This window comes from Haliotis asinina, chromosome 6 (assembly GCF_037392515.1).
Source record: "Haliotis asinina isolate JCU_RB_2024 chromosome 6, JCU_Hal_asi_v2, whole genome shotgun sequence".
NCBI lineage: Eukaryota > Metazoa > Mollusca > Gastropoda > Lepetellida > Haliotidae > Haliotis > Haliotis asinina.
The window spans coordinates 53,159,582-53,173,647 of NC_090285.1; positions in this window are offsets into that span (position 1 = coordinate 53,159,582).

Sequence of the window (14,066 nt, forward strand, 5' to 3'; positions counted from 1 at the left end):
CAACCTGTGACATTATCGATCATGGTCATTACTGTGGAACACCCTGATCAGCGTGATAACATCTCATGAGGATTACGTTTCCTGTTACATGACGACTTGTAACAATCAAACAGGATGTTGCCCGTACTCCTGATCACGTTTGGTACTCATTGTGTCAAATGTGGGGATTACACATTCCCATCAATTTGCATACCGTTTACCATGTAGGTTTTCCACCGTCCTTGTGACAGCTGTGGGTTTAAATGAATACACAACTCTCAATTAGTGTTCATTTTGTTACAAACAACTGACTGACCACGAGTAGACATTTAACTGAGTTTTATTTGACACTTTAGGCCCATAGGAGAGAAGACGGAGCAGTATTGCGTTGCCCACGTTAGAAAGTAATTAATAGATTAGTCCCATAAATAAAGTTTTTATAAACATATTTTTAAATTCAGTTTAAACATACAAACCAAATACAACTACAGCTAGAACCCATCCTTACTTTGAGGAGCTGAGACAAACTAAGTTTGCTAAATCATTCCATACTTGAGTAGGATTAATTAATGTTTTCTCTCAAGTAATTTTGGGCAATATACAGTGGTCTGATAAATATTTCTTACACAATCGTAAAGCCTTTTCTGTTTAGAATCCCAGTTTGATTAATTCAGATGTGTCCTTATTGAATTATAAATGTCATTATTTGTTCTTATTAGCGTGAAACGATTGTTTCACTAAAACTCTTTGATTTAGTAGACTGAGTCCCATGTGATCTCACTCATAGCACGTCAGTTTGCGTAAAGAACAACAGTTGGCTTCCAGATTCCCTGTCTCTCTGGACGCCGTTCCTCAAAGCGATCGTAGCTCTAAGATGATCGTAAATCCCATACTTCAACAAAGACCTACGACAGTCGTAGCGCTAAGATGATCGTAACTCCCATACCTCAACACAGACCTACGACAGTCGTAGCGCTAAGATGATCGTAACTCCCATACCTCAACACACCTACGACAGTCGTAGCACTAAGATGATCGTAACTCCCATACTTCAACACAGACCTACGACAGTCGTAGCACTAAGATGATCGTAACTCCCATACCTCAACACAGACCTACGACAGTCGTAGCGCTAAGATGATCGTAACTCCCATACCTCAACAAAGACCTACGACAGTCGTAGCGCTAAGATGATCGTAACTCCCATACCTCAACACAGACCTACGACAGTCGTAGCGCTAAGATGATCGTAACTCCCATACCTCAACACAGACCTACGACAGTCGTAGCACTAAGATGATCGTAACTCCCATACTTCAACAAAGACCTACGACAGTCGTAGCGCTAAGATGATCGCAACTCCCATACCTCAACACAGACCTACGACAGTCGTAGCACTAAGATGATCGTAACTCCCATACTTCAACAAAGACCTACGACAGTCGTAGCGCTAAGATGATCGTAACTCCCAAACCTCAACACAGACCTACGACAGTCGTAGCACTAAGATGATCGCAACTCCCATACTTCAACAGACCTACGACAGTCGTAGCGCTAAGATGATCGTAACTCCCATACTTCAACACAGACTTACGACAGTCGTACCGATCGCTCCGAAGAACGGGACCCAGAGAGTTACACCTGTCGTGGATTCCAAGCCTTTGGGGGGTAGCCAAGTGGTGGAAGCGTTCGCTCGTCACTCAGAATCCCATGGTTCGATTCCCCACACTTGTACAATGTATGAAGCCCGTTTATCTTGTGCCCCGCGGTGATGTTGCTGAAATATTGCTATATAGCGAATCACTCACTCCCAGTCAAGCCTGTAGTAGAACTTGGACTGCTGTAGTTTTGTGGATATTAATAATATCCCGAATCTCTTTATTGCTATAACACTTCATATATTTTATAGTGCCTCTTTAGTGGTAAGGTCACTCCATTTTTATTTCCATTTGTACTGTCTATGCATTCATCGGCAAGAAACTTGTATTGAATTTGAAAGGTAGTTTTACTGCTTGACATGTATTAGATGAAGCACGAACTGACAAATGACCTCAATTTGCATATATGACAACGACATCCAGAACATTCCATTTGAAACAAGTGGGGAACAGGTTGTCGTCTAAATATTGAAAAGTTCTATTTCCTCCTGCGAACAGTGTCGTGATGGTGTTTTGCTGAACTCAATCGCTCTACGAGACACGTGTTAAACAGTGGCGGTATTGATTTCACGCCACGGTCAGCATGTATTGCACGTGCTTAATCGCCAATCTGCCAGACAGACTGATATTTTATTAGATTCTCACCTCTTTTGCAAAGTACAAAATAAAATATACTTTAAAAGCATATTTATGAGCGCTTAGGGTTATGAGAGACTAGTAAGAAGTTAAATAGCAAGGTATATACCTCAGTAAAATACAAATTAACTTATATATAAAGCACATTTTCTGCGATTTAAAATAAGTTTGCAGGTTTTGGCAAATACAATTTCTGAACTGGACACAACAAAGCTAATTTTTTCACAGTCATTAAAATTCACAAAAGTTTTACATTTTTCAATACTTACAGATGAAAGCTCTTGTCTTTAATCTCTGAATCTCTCTCTAACGGGCAATAAAACAACACATGACATGTACAGTCATCTTCAATTAAATTACAACAGTTAAAACATACTCTTTCAGCTAAAGGTACATTTGTGTAACGCCCCGTTTCAACTCGTAATGGAGCCACCTTGGTGAGCCAACGCCGATCGGTATGTGAAGGGGAGAGAACTCTGCAGATACCACTCTGTACCGAATACGCCCTTGAAATTACGATAGAGACGCAGTTTATTCCCACCTTGTCCGGTCTTGCGTCAATGGAGGCTTTCCAGTCCTCGTTAAAACGTTGTTGAATTTTTCTTTAAATTATTATAGATTTGATAAAAATGTGTTATCCAGTGGGATGAAGTGCTCCAACTCGAGACTTGTATAGATTTTATGGACACGATGATTCCAGTTTCGTTTGTTCTTCCTCGCTTCTTCGTTGGCCCACTTGAATACTTTAGCAACCAGTCTTTCTGGAGACGTATCAGCCCTAACTTCATATAAGCGAGACACATACTTCCACTGCCTAACACAGGGCGGTACCCAGCCCATGTCCCACGCCACGGCACTGGTAGGTGTGTGCTTTTTCACTTCCATGAAAAACTTCAAAGCCCGGCTATGAACTGTATTTATTGCTGGACTGTTAAACGTTCCCCATACGGCCAAACCATACTCTTTTGTGGCCCAAACCATGGAATAATATAGTTTTGTAAAAGTCTCAAACCGCATACCTCCTATGACTTTGAAGTTTGATATGGGTAGACCAAGGGCCCTACCTTCTGAGCTCGCCACAGCCTTTCCCATTCGTATATCGTCCATGTGTTCCGTTAGTAGCAATCCTAAATTGTTATAACTTCCAACCACCCCTAGCTTCACTTCTCCACACAGAAAGTTGCATGTAGACTTTCTCCTAAAATGAACAATTTTTGACTTGCTTGGATTTAAAGTCATCCTGTTGATATTACACCAGGGCCCGCTTGCACAGAGCAATCTTAGTTACAATTAATCTTAGGCCCCTACAATCAACTTTACAATCACCGTACAATTGCCCTAATCCACTTGCACAAAGATTATCTTAAGACAGCATAGGCTTAAGACCGCAATCTTAACTAAGATCGAACTCTTCAACGTTGGAGGTAGAACTTTCTTAAACTCGACTCCTGTCTACAGTTGTCTGCAAGTGCGCACAGAGTGCAGCGCAAATAAAACGTGGAACTGGTTACTGCATGCAACTGACATTACTGCCTTAACCGCACCTTGCAGATGTTTCATGAAAACAAAACAAAACAAAAACAACAACAAAAAAACAAAAACAAGCAGAAACACCCCACAAATCTTTGTAATGATAGCGTGGAAGATAACATATATGGTAACTTCTACCTCGTGGGCTATTCTCTAATTTTTCTACATTCTACTATTATTTATGAACTAAGAATGTCATACTGCAACCACAGAAATATCACGTTTTATGATAAAATATTGAAATACAAACAAGTACATTAACAAATTTGGGTTTTGAGTTACTGACCTAGTACTCATGAAAATTAAAAGATAACATAAATTATAAACAAAATGTCCTTATGATACAACACCTAAATGTACAATGATTTGTGAATGACTGTCAATGAGTCTGTGTTTGGTATCTGGTTGGTGTTATTTGGAGTAAAATCCCAAATATATCCCACAAGCATTAGATGTGTAAAGATATGAAAGTGTGACATGAAAGTGGGAGTGTTGTGGAAAATGCATGACAGGGAAGTATGAAAACGGTATTATTCCGTGTGTCTTGTATGTGCTGTTAAATACTTATCTACAGTATGTTAACTGCGTTACGCTATTTTGTTGATAATTCTTTCTTCTTTTTGTTAAAAACTTTTTTTACGCAAATTTCACGTGCCTCAGCAAGTGTATTTTCCTGTTTGAAGAATACTTCAAATTGTATTATATTTAAAATGCATAGATTAAAACTCTATTCTGTCGTCAGAAAGAAACATACATTTCTACGTTAACCAACTGTAGATTATTGACACGTCTATGATCAAAAAGAAATATATGTGGAGATCTGCGCTGTCACAATATAACATACATTGTATTTGGGCATGGCAGATTTTACAGCAACGGTATAATAGGCAAAGGGAAACCACTCCCATCTTGCGTGAAAATCAAGATTAGCTGCCCTTGAGTTAATGAAAAGGTCATGGCCACTGCTAATCGCATGCAGACACCTTTCGTTACTATCCTTTCCTTGTTTATCAAAAAGGTATGGTGTTCATACTTTTTCCAACACTGAATCGGGTGAGAATTGTACTCTATGATATCGACTCGATAATGATGTTGTTCACTGCCTCAAATAACGATATTTCAAACGTTAAATCGATGTTGCATTCTCCGTGTTGTTGAAGTGTCGAGGTGAATCATACAGTTTTATGCAATATAAAAGCAATCCCCAAACGCAAAGCTAATTATTTGCGTGAAACTGACAACAACGTGAACGCCATTTTGCTACTGACTACAATGATCTTAGCTCCTTACAACTGGTTCCGACCATTTGTAAGTTTTGATTGTAACTTAAAATGATCTTAGCCTACAATCGCTTTGTGCAAGTGTGTGGCGATTGTAGCCGAAGCCTGAGATCGCGATCTTAAGGATTTACAATAATTGTAGCTCTAAGATCGTTTTGTGCAAGTGGGCCCAGATGTCCAGCTCAGCTAAGAGTGTATTTAAGTCATCTTCATTCTCTGCAAGTACAACTATATCATCCGCACAGGCCAGAACACTGATGAATTCATCTTCAACCATTACCCCAACTTCCACTCCATTTAAAGTAGTAATCAAGTCATTTATATACAGATTAAAAAGTAATGGCGAGAGAAGAAGATTAAAAAGTAATGGCGAGAGAAGAAGATTAAAGAGTAATGGCGAGAGAAGACAGCCTTGACGTAATCCGCTTTTGACGTCAAAGAAGGGGGTGCACAAACCGTTAGTCCTGACACATGACTGGACATCACTGTAGTGTGAAATAATTGCATTATACAGGTTGCCTGTGATTCCAATCTTCAACAATTTTCACCGCCTGCTGGTCACAAATCCGTTCACTGCGCTGGCTCATCTACTACTTGACAAGCAGATGTTTGGAATATAACTTACTGTTAATTGTATGATTTTTCTTCTATGTTTACCTGTTTCGCACCGAATTCTTTTGTTGGCAGCGTTTCGGTTACAAGTAATTGATTTCAACAATAAAACGTTACAAATTTGATATTTAAGAAATCTACCATGGCATTTGCTATAAATCATTTTATTTGGGGTTACATTGTGAAATAGCGGAAACAGGTGTCAAGATCTTGTTCTTACTCGATCACTACTGAGCAGCACCAAAATATATGCAGTGTAATGTATTTGTTTGTCGTAAGCACTTAATTCATTCAGATATATTGTTGAAACCTTATTGTATAATACAAACATATTGGTGCAGAATCCCTGTTTGTGAACAAAACATACTATAGTTGAACGTTCGGATATTTAATAGGCAATCAGATGTGTGAGTTAAGTGATAGATTTTTCCCCCGATTATCCAGTGAGCAAGTGTTTATTAGTCAGTGAATGAGTATGCTGGGTCTAACGCCGCACTTAGCAGTATTCCAGTTTATATATAAATAATCGAGTCTGGACCAGATCACCAGATCGAGTACTCCACAGCATGATCATCGGTCTGGGCAATTGGGAACCGATGACGTGTCAACCAAGTCAGAGAGCCTGACCACAAACCCCGTTGGTCGTCTCTCGCGACGAGCATGGGCTACTGAAGATCAATTCTAACCTGGATCTTCACGAGTCACCAAATGCTGATGGCTAAGGCTAAATATGCTTTACCTATCCCTAGAGTATCCCGACCCTTCTTCGTTGTGCCGAAAGTTGTCTCCCATGTGTCCAATGAGTATGCGGCGTTTGGATGAGCTCCTCCCCCAACACACAAACCCGATGTTTCAATCGCGATTTAAGGCCTTGTACCACTGCTAACTCAGGTTACCCCTCAACAGCTTGTTTGTGATGACTACCATGTAACTGACACCAGCAGCATCAGTAGCTAGTGTCGATTACCTGTAATGGTTGTAGATGGAGAGGTGCGTATCCGTGATCTGTCATTGCTCACTGACATTATCTGGCATGGTCTATCTGGTAAGTCGGCTGTTACAAATCCGGATACAGGGACTATATATCAACCCTGGAAACTATGCTGTTTTAACCGGGACCGGTATAGAAACAAATATGGAAAATTTTCTTAGGACATTGAGAGCGAGTGTGAGGATGGTTCAACATTTTGTACCTTTTCACACGTCATTAATACTCAGTGTATTGAGGGTGTGCATTCACAACAGACATTCACATTTAGCCTGACCATTTGGTATAGGTATAGTCTCTTGTACTTGTGTCTTCGTAGTGCTTCTGTAAGCTATCCGTCGGGTCCCCTGATCACGAATCTTGGTCTGTCTATCCTATGCTGGGTTAAACCGATGTATTGAACGACTGAGACCCGTGATTCACCCTCAAACCTCTCAGTACAACTAAACAGTAATTGTCTTGTTCCCTTAGCTCAGCTCAACTCAACCACTTCGATACTCACTCACTCACTCACTCACTCAAAAATTCAAACACTTACCCAACCGCTCAACCACACAGTCCCTCACTCAACCACCCACTTAGCCACAATGAATAACTGAATGCAATGACAGTGTAGTGTTTGTAAAGTGCTCTGGTCCATTTGGCAACTATATATTGTGTTTACTGATAAAATCATTCAAGGAAATATATACCTTGATGGAGTCACACTGCACCGCCAAAATAACTCTGTGTGTTGTGATCATTTAGTGTTAATCATTTACTCTTCGGAAAGCAATAACGAAATGTCTACTAAAGCAAACTTGATTTTTAACAAAGGTGGGTCCAGATGTGCACCGTATATGGCACAATGCAGCGATCAGTGGTAACAATATCTGACATTATTCCAGGAAGTGTCAAACTGTAGGCCAGGTCTTTGTGGTACATCATACATTTCACACAATCTACACTTGTGACAGCGTAATCCTGGCATTGTGCTAAGGAAACTAAATCTGAAATAATACATAATTTGAGTAATTAGTAAGCAGGCACGTTTAAGTTTTATTAAGGAAAGGGGGTTAAGCAGCTAGTTTCACAGCCTCAAGTAATATTTAGCTAACTTCATGACATTAGGGACCCATCAAGGTCCCGGGGTAGAATAGGCCTTCAGCAACCCATGGCTGCCATAAAAGGTGACTACTGGTAAACACATATAAGATGATCCACGACCTGACAAATGACCCCAATTTGCATACTTGGGAACGCCCCACAGAACGATCCACTTGAAACAAGATGGAGACAGATTGTCTGATAAATATCGAGAAGTTCATTTTCCCCGTGCGTTTCACGCATGAATTGTTATAGCACACTCGATTTGGGAACAGGTACAATCCCAACGAACTGAATCAACACAATATACCGAGCAAATATGTTTAGGACACCGATCCATTTCACGAAGCAAATGACATTTTCCTGGGGTTTTTTTTAACAAAATTGTTGAATATCTAAAATGCTTGTCAATGCCCCAATCATCTATTTGTCTTCGTCTTAACTAAATCTTAGCGTGGAATATCAGTATCTTATGCCTGAAATTGCAGTCTTATCATTCGAAGGAATATGCTGTGTTATTTTAATGGGTAAAGTTGACTTTTCGTCTGCTAAATATTAAATAGATAATAACTACATATAGTTAATTGTGTTTCATTTAACTGTTTAATATGTTAAAAGTTATCTGTTACTCAATGGTGGTGGCTGAGTAGCAAGGGGGAAATATTTTTATCCCAAAATTTTGTTCCTATTCCTCTGTACGGGCTGATTTTCGTCCATAATTCCGCTGGTGATCAACCGGGAATACATGTCTTAGAAATTTATATAACCGGTTCCAGAGAAATGGTTAGTATTCAAACAATATTTCCAAATTTCTGTCATATTTTTATTATGGTCACCAAAATTGTGTACAGAAAACTGAAAATACCTTTTGACATTGATGAGTCAGTGAGAAATATCTTTGTACACAAATTTGTCAGTTTGAGGATTACTCAGTACCAGACTCAGTAGATTTATCAGTGACTAAAAAATTATAAAATACAGACAACTCACCAAAGATTACTCTTTTTTATGACAAACTATGGGAACAGTAAAAACCTGATATAGTATGTGTCAGTTATTATACACGACACAACAATGGTGGAAAATAAGGCGGACTTAATGATTTATGCTTTAATTATCACTCTCGGTGTCTGAATCACTTCCAAGTTTTAAGTCAATCACTAGTCTGTCAATTTCCCTTTCTACTGCGGACCCGGGATCGGGTGGTAAGACTCGCTGACTTGGTTGACACATGTCATCGGTTCCCAATTGCGCAGATCGATGCTCTTGTTGTTGATCACTGGGTTGTCTGGTCCAGACTCGATTATTTACAGACCACCGTCATATTATAGAATATTGCTGAGTGCGGCGTAAAACTAAACTCACTCACTCATGACATTCGATTATGGTAAAGAGAATATGTAGCTAACCTCACGAAATAATGTCTAAATGTACGTACGAATGATGTAATGGGGATATACAGCTAACTTCAGGACGTTCATGTAAGTGAACTGACATGAGTATGTGTAAAAGAGGTACCGGTGTTCCGTTCCTGTTTTGACAACAGTTCATTCTTCCTACAAATAGCGATACATAAACTATTATATGAGAAAAACTGTTCCCATTGGGTATACGTGCACTAAATGACAAGGGTCATAGCTCTGTAAAGAATCCTAACACGGTTTGCGTGTCCATCAAGGCATTCAGATCCTGAAACACATTCCAAATTTGGTTTCCCTATCTGTAACGGTTTTTGAGAAACTCTGTCCACATTGAGGATACTGTGCACTAAATAATAAAAAAAGGACCAAAACTGTAACGCATTGTAACACGATTTTCGTTTTCGAACTCCATCAAGGCATCCGTGTTCTGAAAAGACAAACCAAATTTGGTTTCCCTTACTATAACGGGTTTTTTGTTTTGTTTTTTTATTGTTTTGTTTTTTATGTTTTGCTGGGTTTTTTGGGGTTTTTTTTTTGTGTGTGTGTGTGTTTGGTTTTTTTGTTTGTTTCTTTTTGTTTTTGTTGTTGTTTTTTTGTTTTTGGTTTTGTTTTGGTTTTTGGTTTTTTGTGTGTTTATTTGTGTTTTTTGCTGTTGTTTTGTTTTTCTTGTTTTGTTTTTTGGGGGGCGGGGGCATGTGTTTGTTTTGTGGGTTTTTTGGGTTTTTTTGTTTTTAGTTGTTTGGTTTTTTGGGTTTTTTTTGTTTTTTTTGTGTGTGTTTTTGTTTGTTTGTTTGGGGTTTTTTTAGAGCATCTGACCCCATTATCTCGGACGGATGGACCTCCAGCAAATATCTCCCGCCACTTCGTAGCGGGGAATATTAAGTAGCCAACTTCACGACGTCATATGAAGGAAAAGGGAATAAATAGGTGCATTCACGATGTGTGAATAAGGAAAAGGAAATGTATCGTGCCTTTTTGTAAAATACTTTAACTTCAATGGTCTATTACGCTTTAACAAGATTCCGTGTCACCCGCTAAGCTCTACGCCGAGAAGATGAAACGCTAACAGTCGTATGACGTCATAATATGACGCATGCCGTGCCAGGAGTTCGAAAACCGCCCAATCAGGTGTTTTTGTGTTCACTTTGTACATACTTACTTTACCGACTTTCACTGCTTTATTAAAACTGTTTTATACCGGTTTGCAGCTCATCCTAAACCTAATTAGCATTTTTTATAACAGTTATATGCTTGTCAGATTACGTGTCTCTGATGGTAAAAATCCACTCGAGAGATAGACACCATTTTGTTTGCATGTCATACAGTCGGTAGCACTCTTCAACATAAAATGAAATGATATTTTGTGAATTTGACATGGTGCTAAGATAAATACGTTGTATGCACCCCCTTCGTCTAATACGGTCTGACGTAGGCCTGTTTGTAGCAGTGTCATCCCTCGCCGTAGACCGTAATACCCTTGAGAGAAGCAAGCAATTTATATAGTATTTACTTCATGACCACTGAATACAAAAAAAGGAAATAAGTAGCTAATTTCACGACGTTTTAGGAAAGAAACGAAATAAGCTAATGTATTCATCTCTAAGTGAACAACCATGCTACTAAGCAAACCATGTTTTCTTTTTGTCGTCAAAAATCTGAGTTTGTTGTTCTTTATGAATGCAACAAATCAACTGTGCGATTATACAACCAGCTGTAATATCATTTCTATGTTCATGATTAATTTCTGTCCCAAATCGACTTTTCTACTATAAGAGAGAGATGATACAAGTTGCTTTCGAAAAGTTTATCCTATCCAGTTTATCCTGTGGCACTAGTCATAAACACAGGCAACATGTCAATTGTTCGGCTGCCAAATCACGGGAATAAGTGATATTGTACATATCATATACATGGAACTACATCGGAAGTCCTTTGTGACACTGATCAGTTAGATTTGGATATGCCCATATGCAAATCTACCCAAAAATATTTTTAAAGTTTTAATCGATTTTAAATGTTGTAACCTCGGTCCTGGAGCATTTGCAGATGAAATCTCAAGGAAGTAGTGAAATCCGTTTTTATCGCAAAGTATTGCCAAATGTCATTTGTTATTGATATAAGTTGAGCTGAACGACATCTGAATGTGAAGGAATATCGTTACTGAGTTTACAGTTATAAATTTCACAAAAGAGGCAAATCAAAGCGGATATATCCCTGCCAAAAGACATCTCGGCATACAAACACATCAGATAATGCGCCCCTTTATCGTGCACTCCAAGCATTTTCTTATACATGCATCTGGTCTTCATGTTAGGTTTTTCATATTCCAGATAATTATAATTCCTTAAAATTATTTCTGACTGAACTCCATGATCACTAAGAACTTTTGAAACATGTTCAAATCAAATTGCATGCATCGTCAGTTACGAACACGTTAGGGTTTAAACCGTTTGACCATTTATTGTGAAAAATGACCAAGCGATATGCCTATTATCTTGTCGGAAAGTGGATGAAGCGGCTGTTAAATATAATGGGTTCACAAACAGACTAACAATTTCTTTCCTCTTAAAAAAACAAGCTTGCAATTTTGCGGATAAACAATAGCATAACAGGTGACTATTACGACAAACCGAGTGTGACTGATGTCACGCTGCAATATTCCAGCAATATCTTGGTGAGGAACACCTGTACTTAATTGACGCGTGGTAACTTGTAGGTAACTGTGCTAGACACATCAGCATGACAAGCTACTGCAGTCATAACAGCCAACTATTGATTTAACTTGTAAGTTTGTTCAGTGAGAGGAAAAAATAGCGATCTCTTCGAAAAACAATATTCACTCACAAACTCACCTAATTGGAGTAACATTTTGATGATCGGTCCTATTCACACAAATGATGCTGTGTGATGACTAAACATCATCTGCCCTATTAATTACTTTTACACCTAACTAAAACTGTCCCAAACTGCACCTACATGTACATGTTCATTAAAACATGTAAGTTTACACAGACCGTGAAGGTCCGGGTACAATAGGCCTTCAGCAACCCATGCTGCCATAAAAGGTGATTATGCTTATCGTAAGAGGCAACTAACGGGAGCAGGTGGTCAGGCTCGCTGACACAATCATGTCATCGGTTCCCAATTGCGCAGATCGATGCTCATGTCGTTGATCAGTGGATTCTCTAGACCAGACTAGATTACTTACAGATCGCCGCCATATAGCTGGAATATTTCTGAGTGTGGCGTAAAACTCAACTCACTCACTCACAATAAGTTATACACACTGCTTAAAGCCGTCACCTATCGTAAATGGTAGAATATATACGCCTCTGACTTTGTAAGGAGATTGTGGCACCAACACCGAACCAGAATATATTTTAGCAGTGCTTCAAGCAATACTACGGATATGTCACGCACAGCGTCTTTTCTTGTCACAGTATTTCAAATGACTCTGTTCCTTTAAACATATTGAATTTCAGAGAAATGCACGCAGATCTTTAAGAAAGTTTCGATGTCAGCGCACTGATAGACGAACACATTGTATAGAGTGAAATAGGTATAAGAAATGTTCCAGAAACTTTAAACACGAACTCAAATGTAATAAACCAAACAAGCGCCGCAGTACCTCCATGCATTGTCAGTCTAAGTTCTGAAAAGAAAGTGGACACTAAATGCCCTCAATGAAATTCAAAAGTCGCTTGAAAATCGACTCTCTAAATGGACCCGAGGGATAAGATTCCTGAGAATCAAGCTAATTTTCGTAAGAAATACTCCACAACTGATAACATTTTCACTTTGTATGCACTGATTCATAAATCTGTAGGTAACTTTTATCGATTTTAAGAAAGCTTTCGATTCAGTAGAGACAAAATAATGGTATTGCTTTGGATTAGATGGGGACATGTATACTATGTTAAAAGCACATGTATTCAAATGTAAAATCTTGTGTACGACGTGGCTCTGATGTAACAGATTATTTTGACTGCCCATTGGGACTACGGCAAGGATGCAACAAGTCCGATTTTGTTCCCATTTTTCTTTAACGAATTCTATTACGGTGTTACGCAAAAAGCAAACATGATGTACAGATGTTTCCAGATATGATAGAACTGTTTATGCTTCTCTTTGCGGACGATATCATCTTGGTATCTTAAACAATTTGTAGTTTGCAATATCAGCTAAACATTCTTGAAAGTTATTCTGAAAACAGTAAACTATTCGTAAATTTAAACAAAACTCATATTTCATATTTAGAAGGGGTGGCGCTATAACGTCAAAGATAAATGTTTTCTTTTTCTTTTTCAGGGAAGGCCTGTTGCTATTGTCAATCAAAGTAAATATCTAGGAATAATCTTTTCACGTAGGATGAATTTAAACACTTGTGTCTATGACCTGCTCCTACGTGCAAAGAAAGCAGTGATTTCAATTTTATCTATCTTCCATGAAAGTGGAATATTAAAGCCAGATATATTTTTCAAACTATGTGATGCCCAGGTACCACCCATTTTATTATATGGATCGGACGATTACTTAGAGAGTGTCCATCGTATAGCCTGCAACAAGCGTTTATGTGTCGGAATCGCTACTCCAAATTATATGGTCTACGGTGAATGCGGGAGGACCACAGGATGAACGGGGAAGGCTCCTGAAAGGGTTCTTGGGTGTCCTCTTAAAACGAGCAGAAGGCCCTCTTGAAGCGCAGTAACAAAAGCGATCAGAGATAAACAGGTAAAATTATTCCAAATACATGTATATCTTGCATGTGGCTCAGTGGTCTAGAACCTCACACATAATTGTAGACTACCCACTACATGTTCGAATCCTCCTACTGTGATGGAAGCTTACATATATAATACCTGAACTATAATGAACA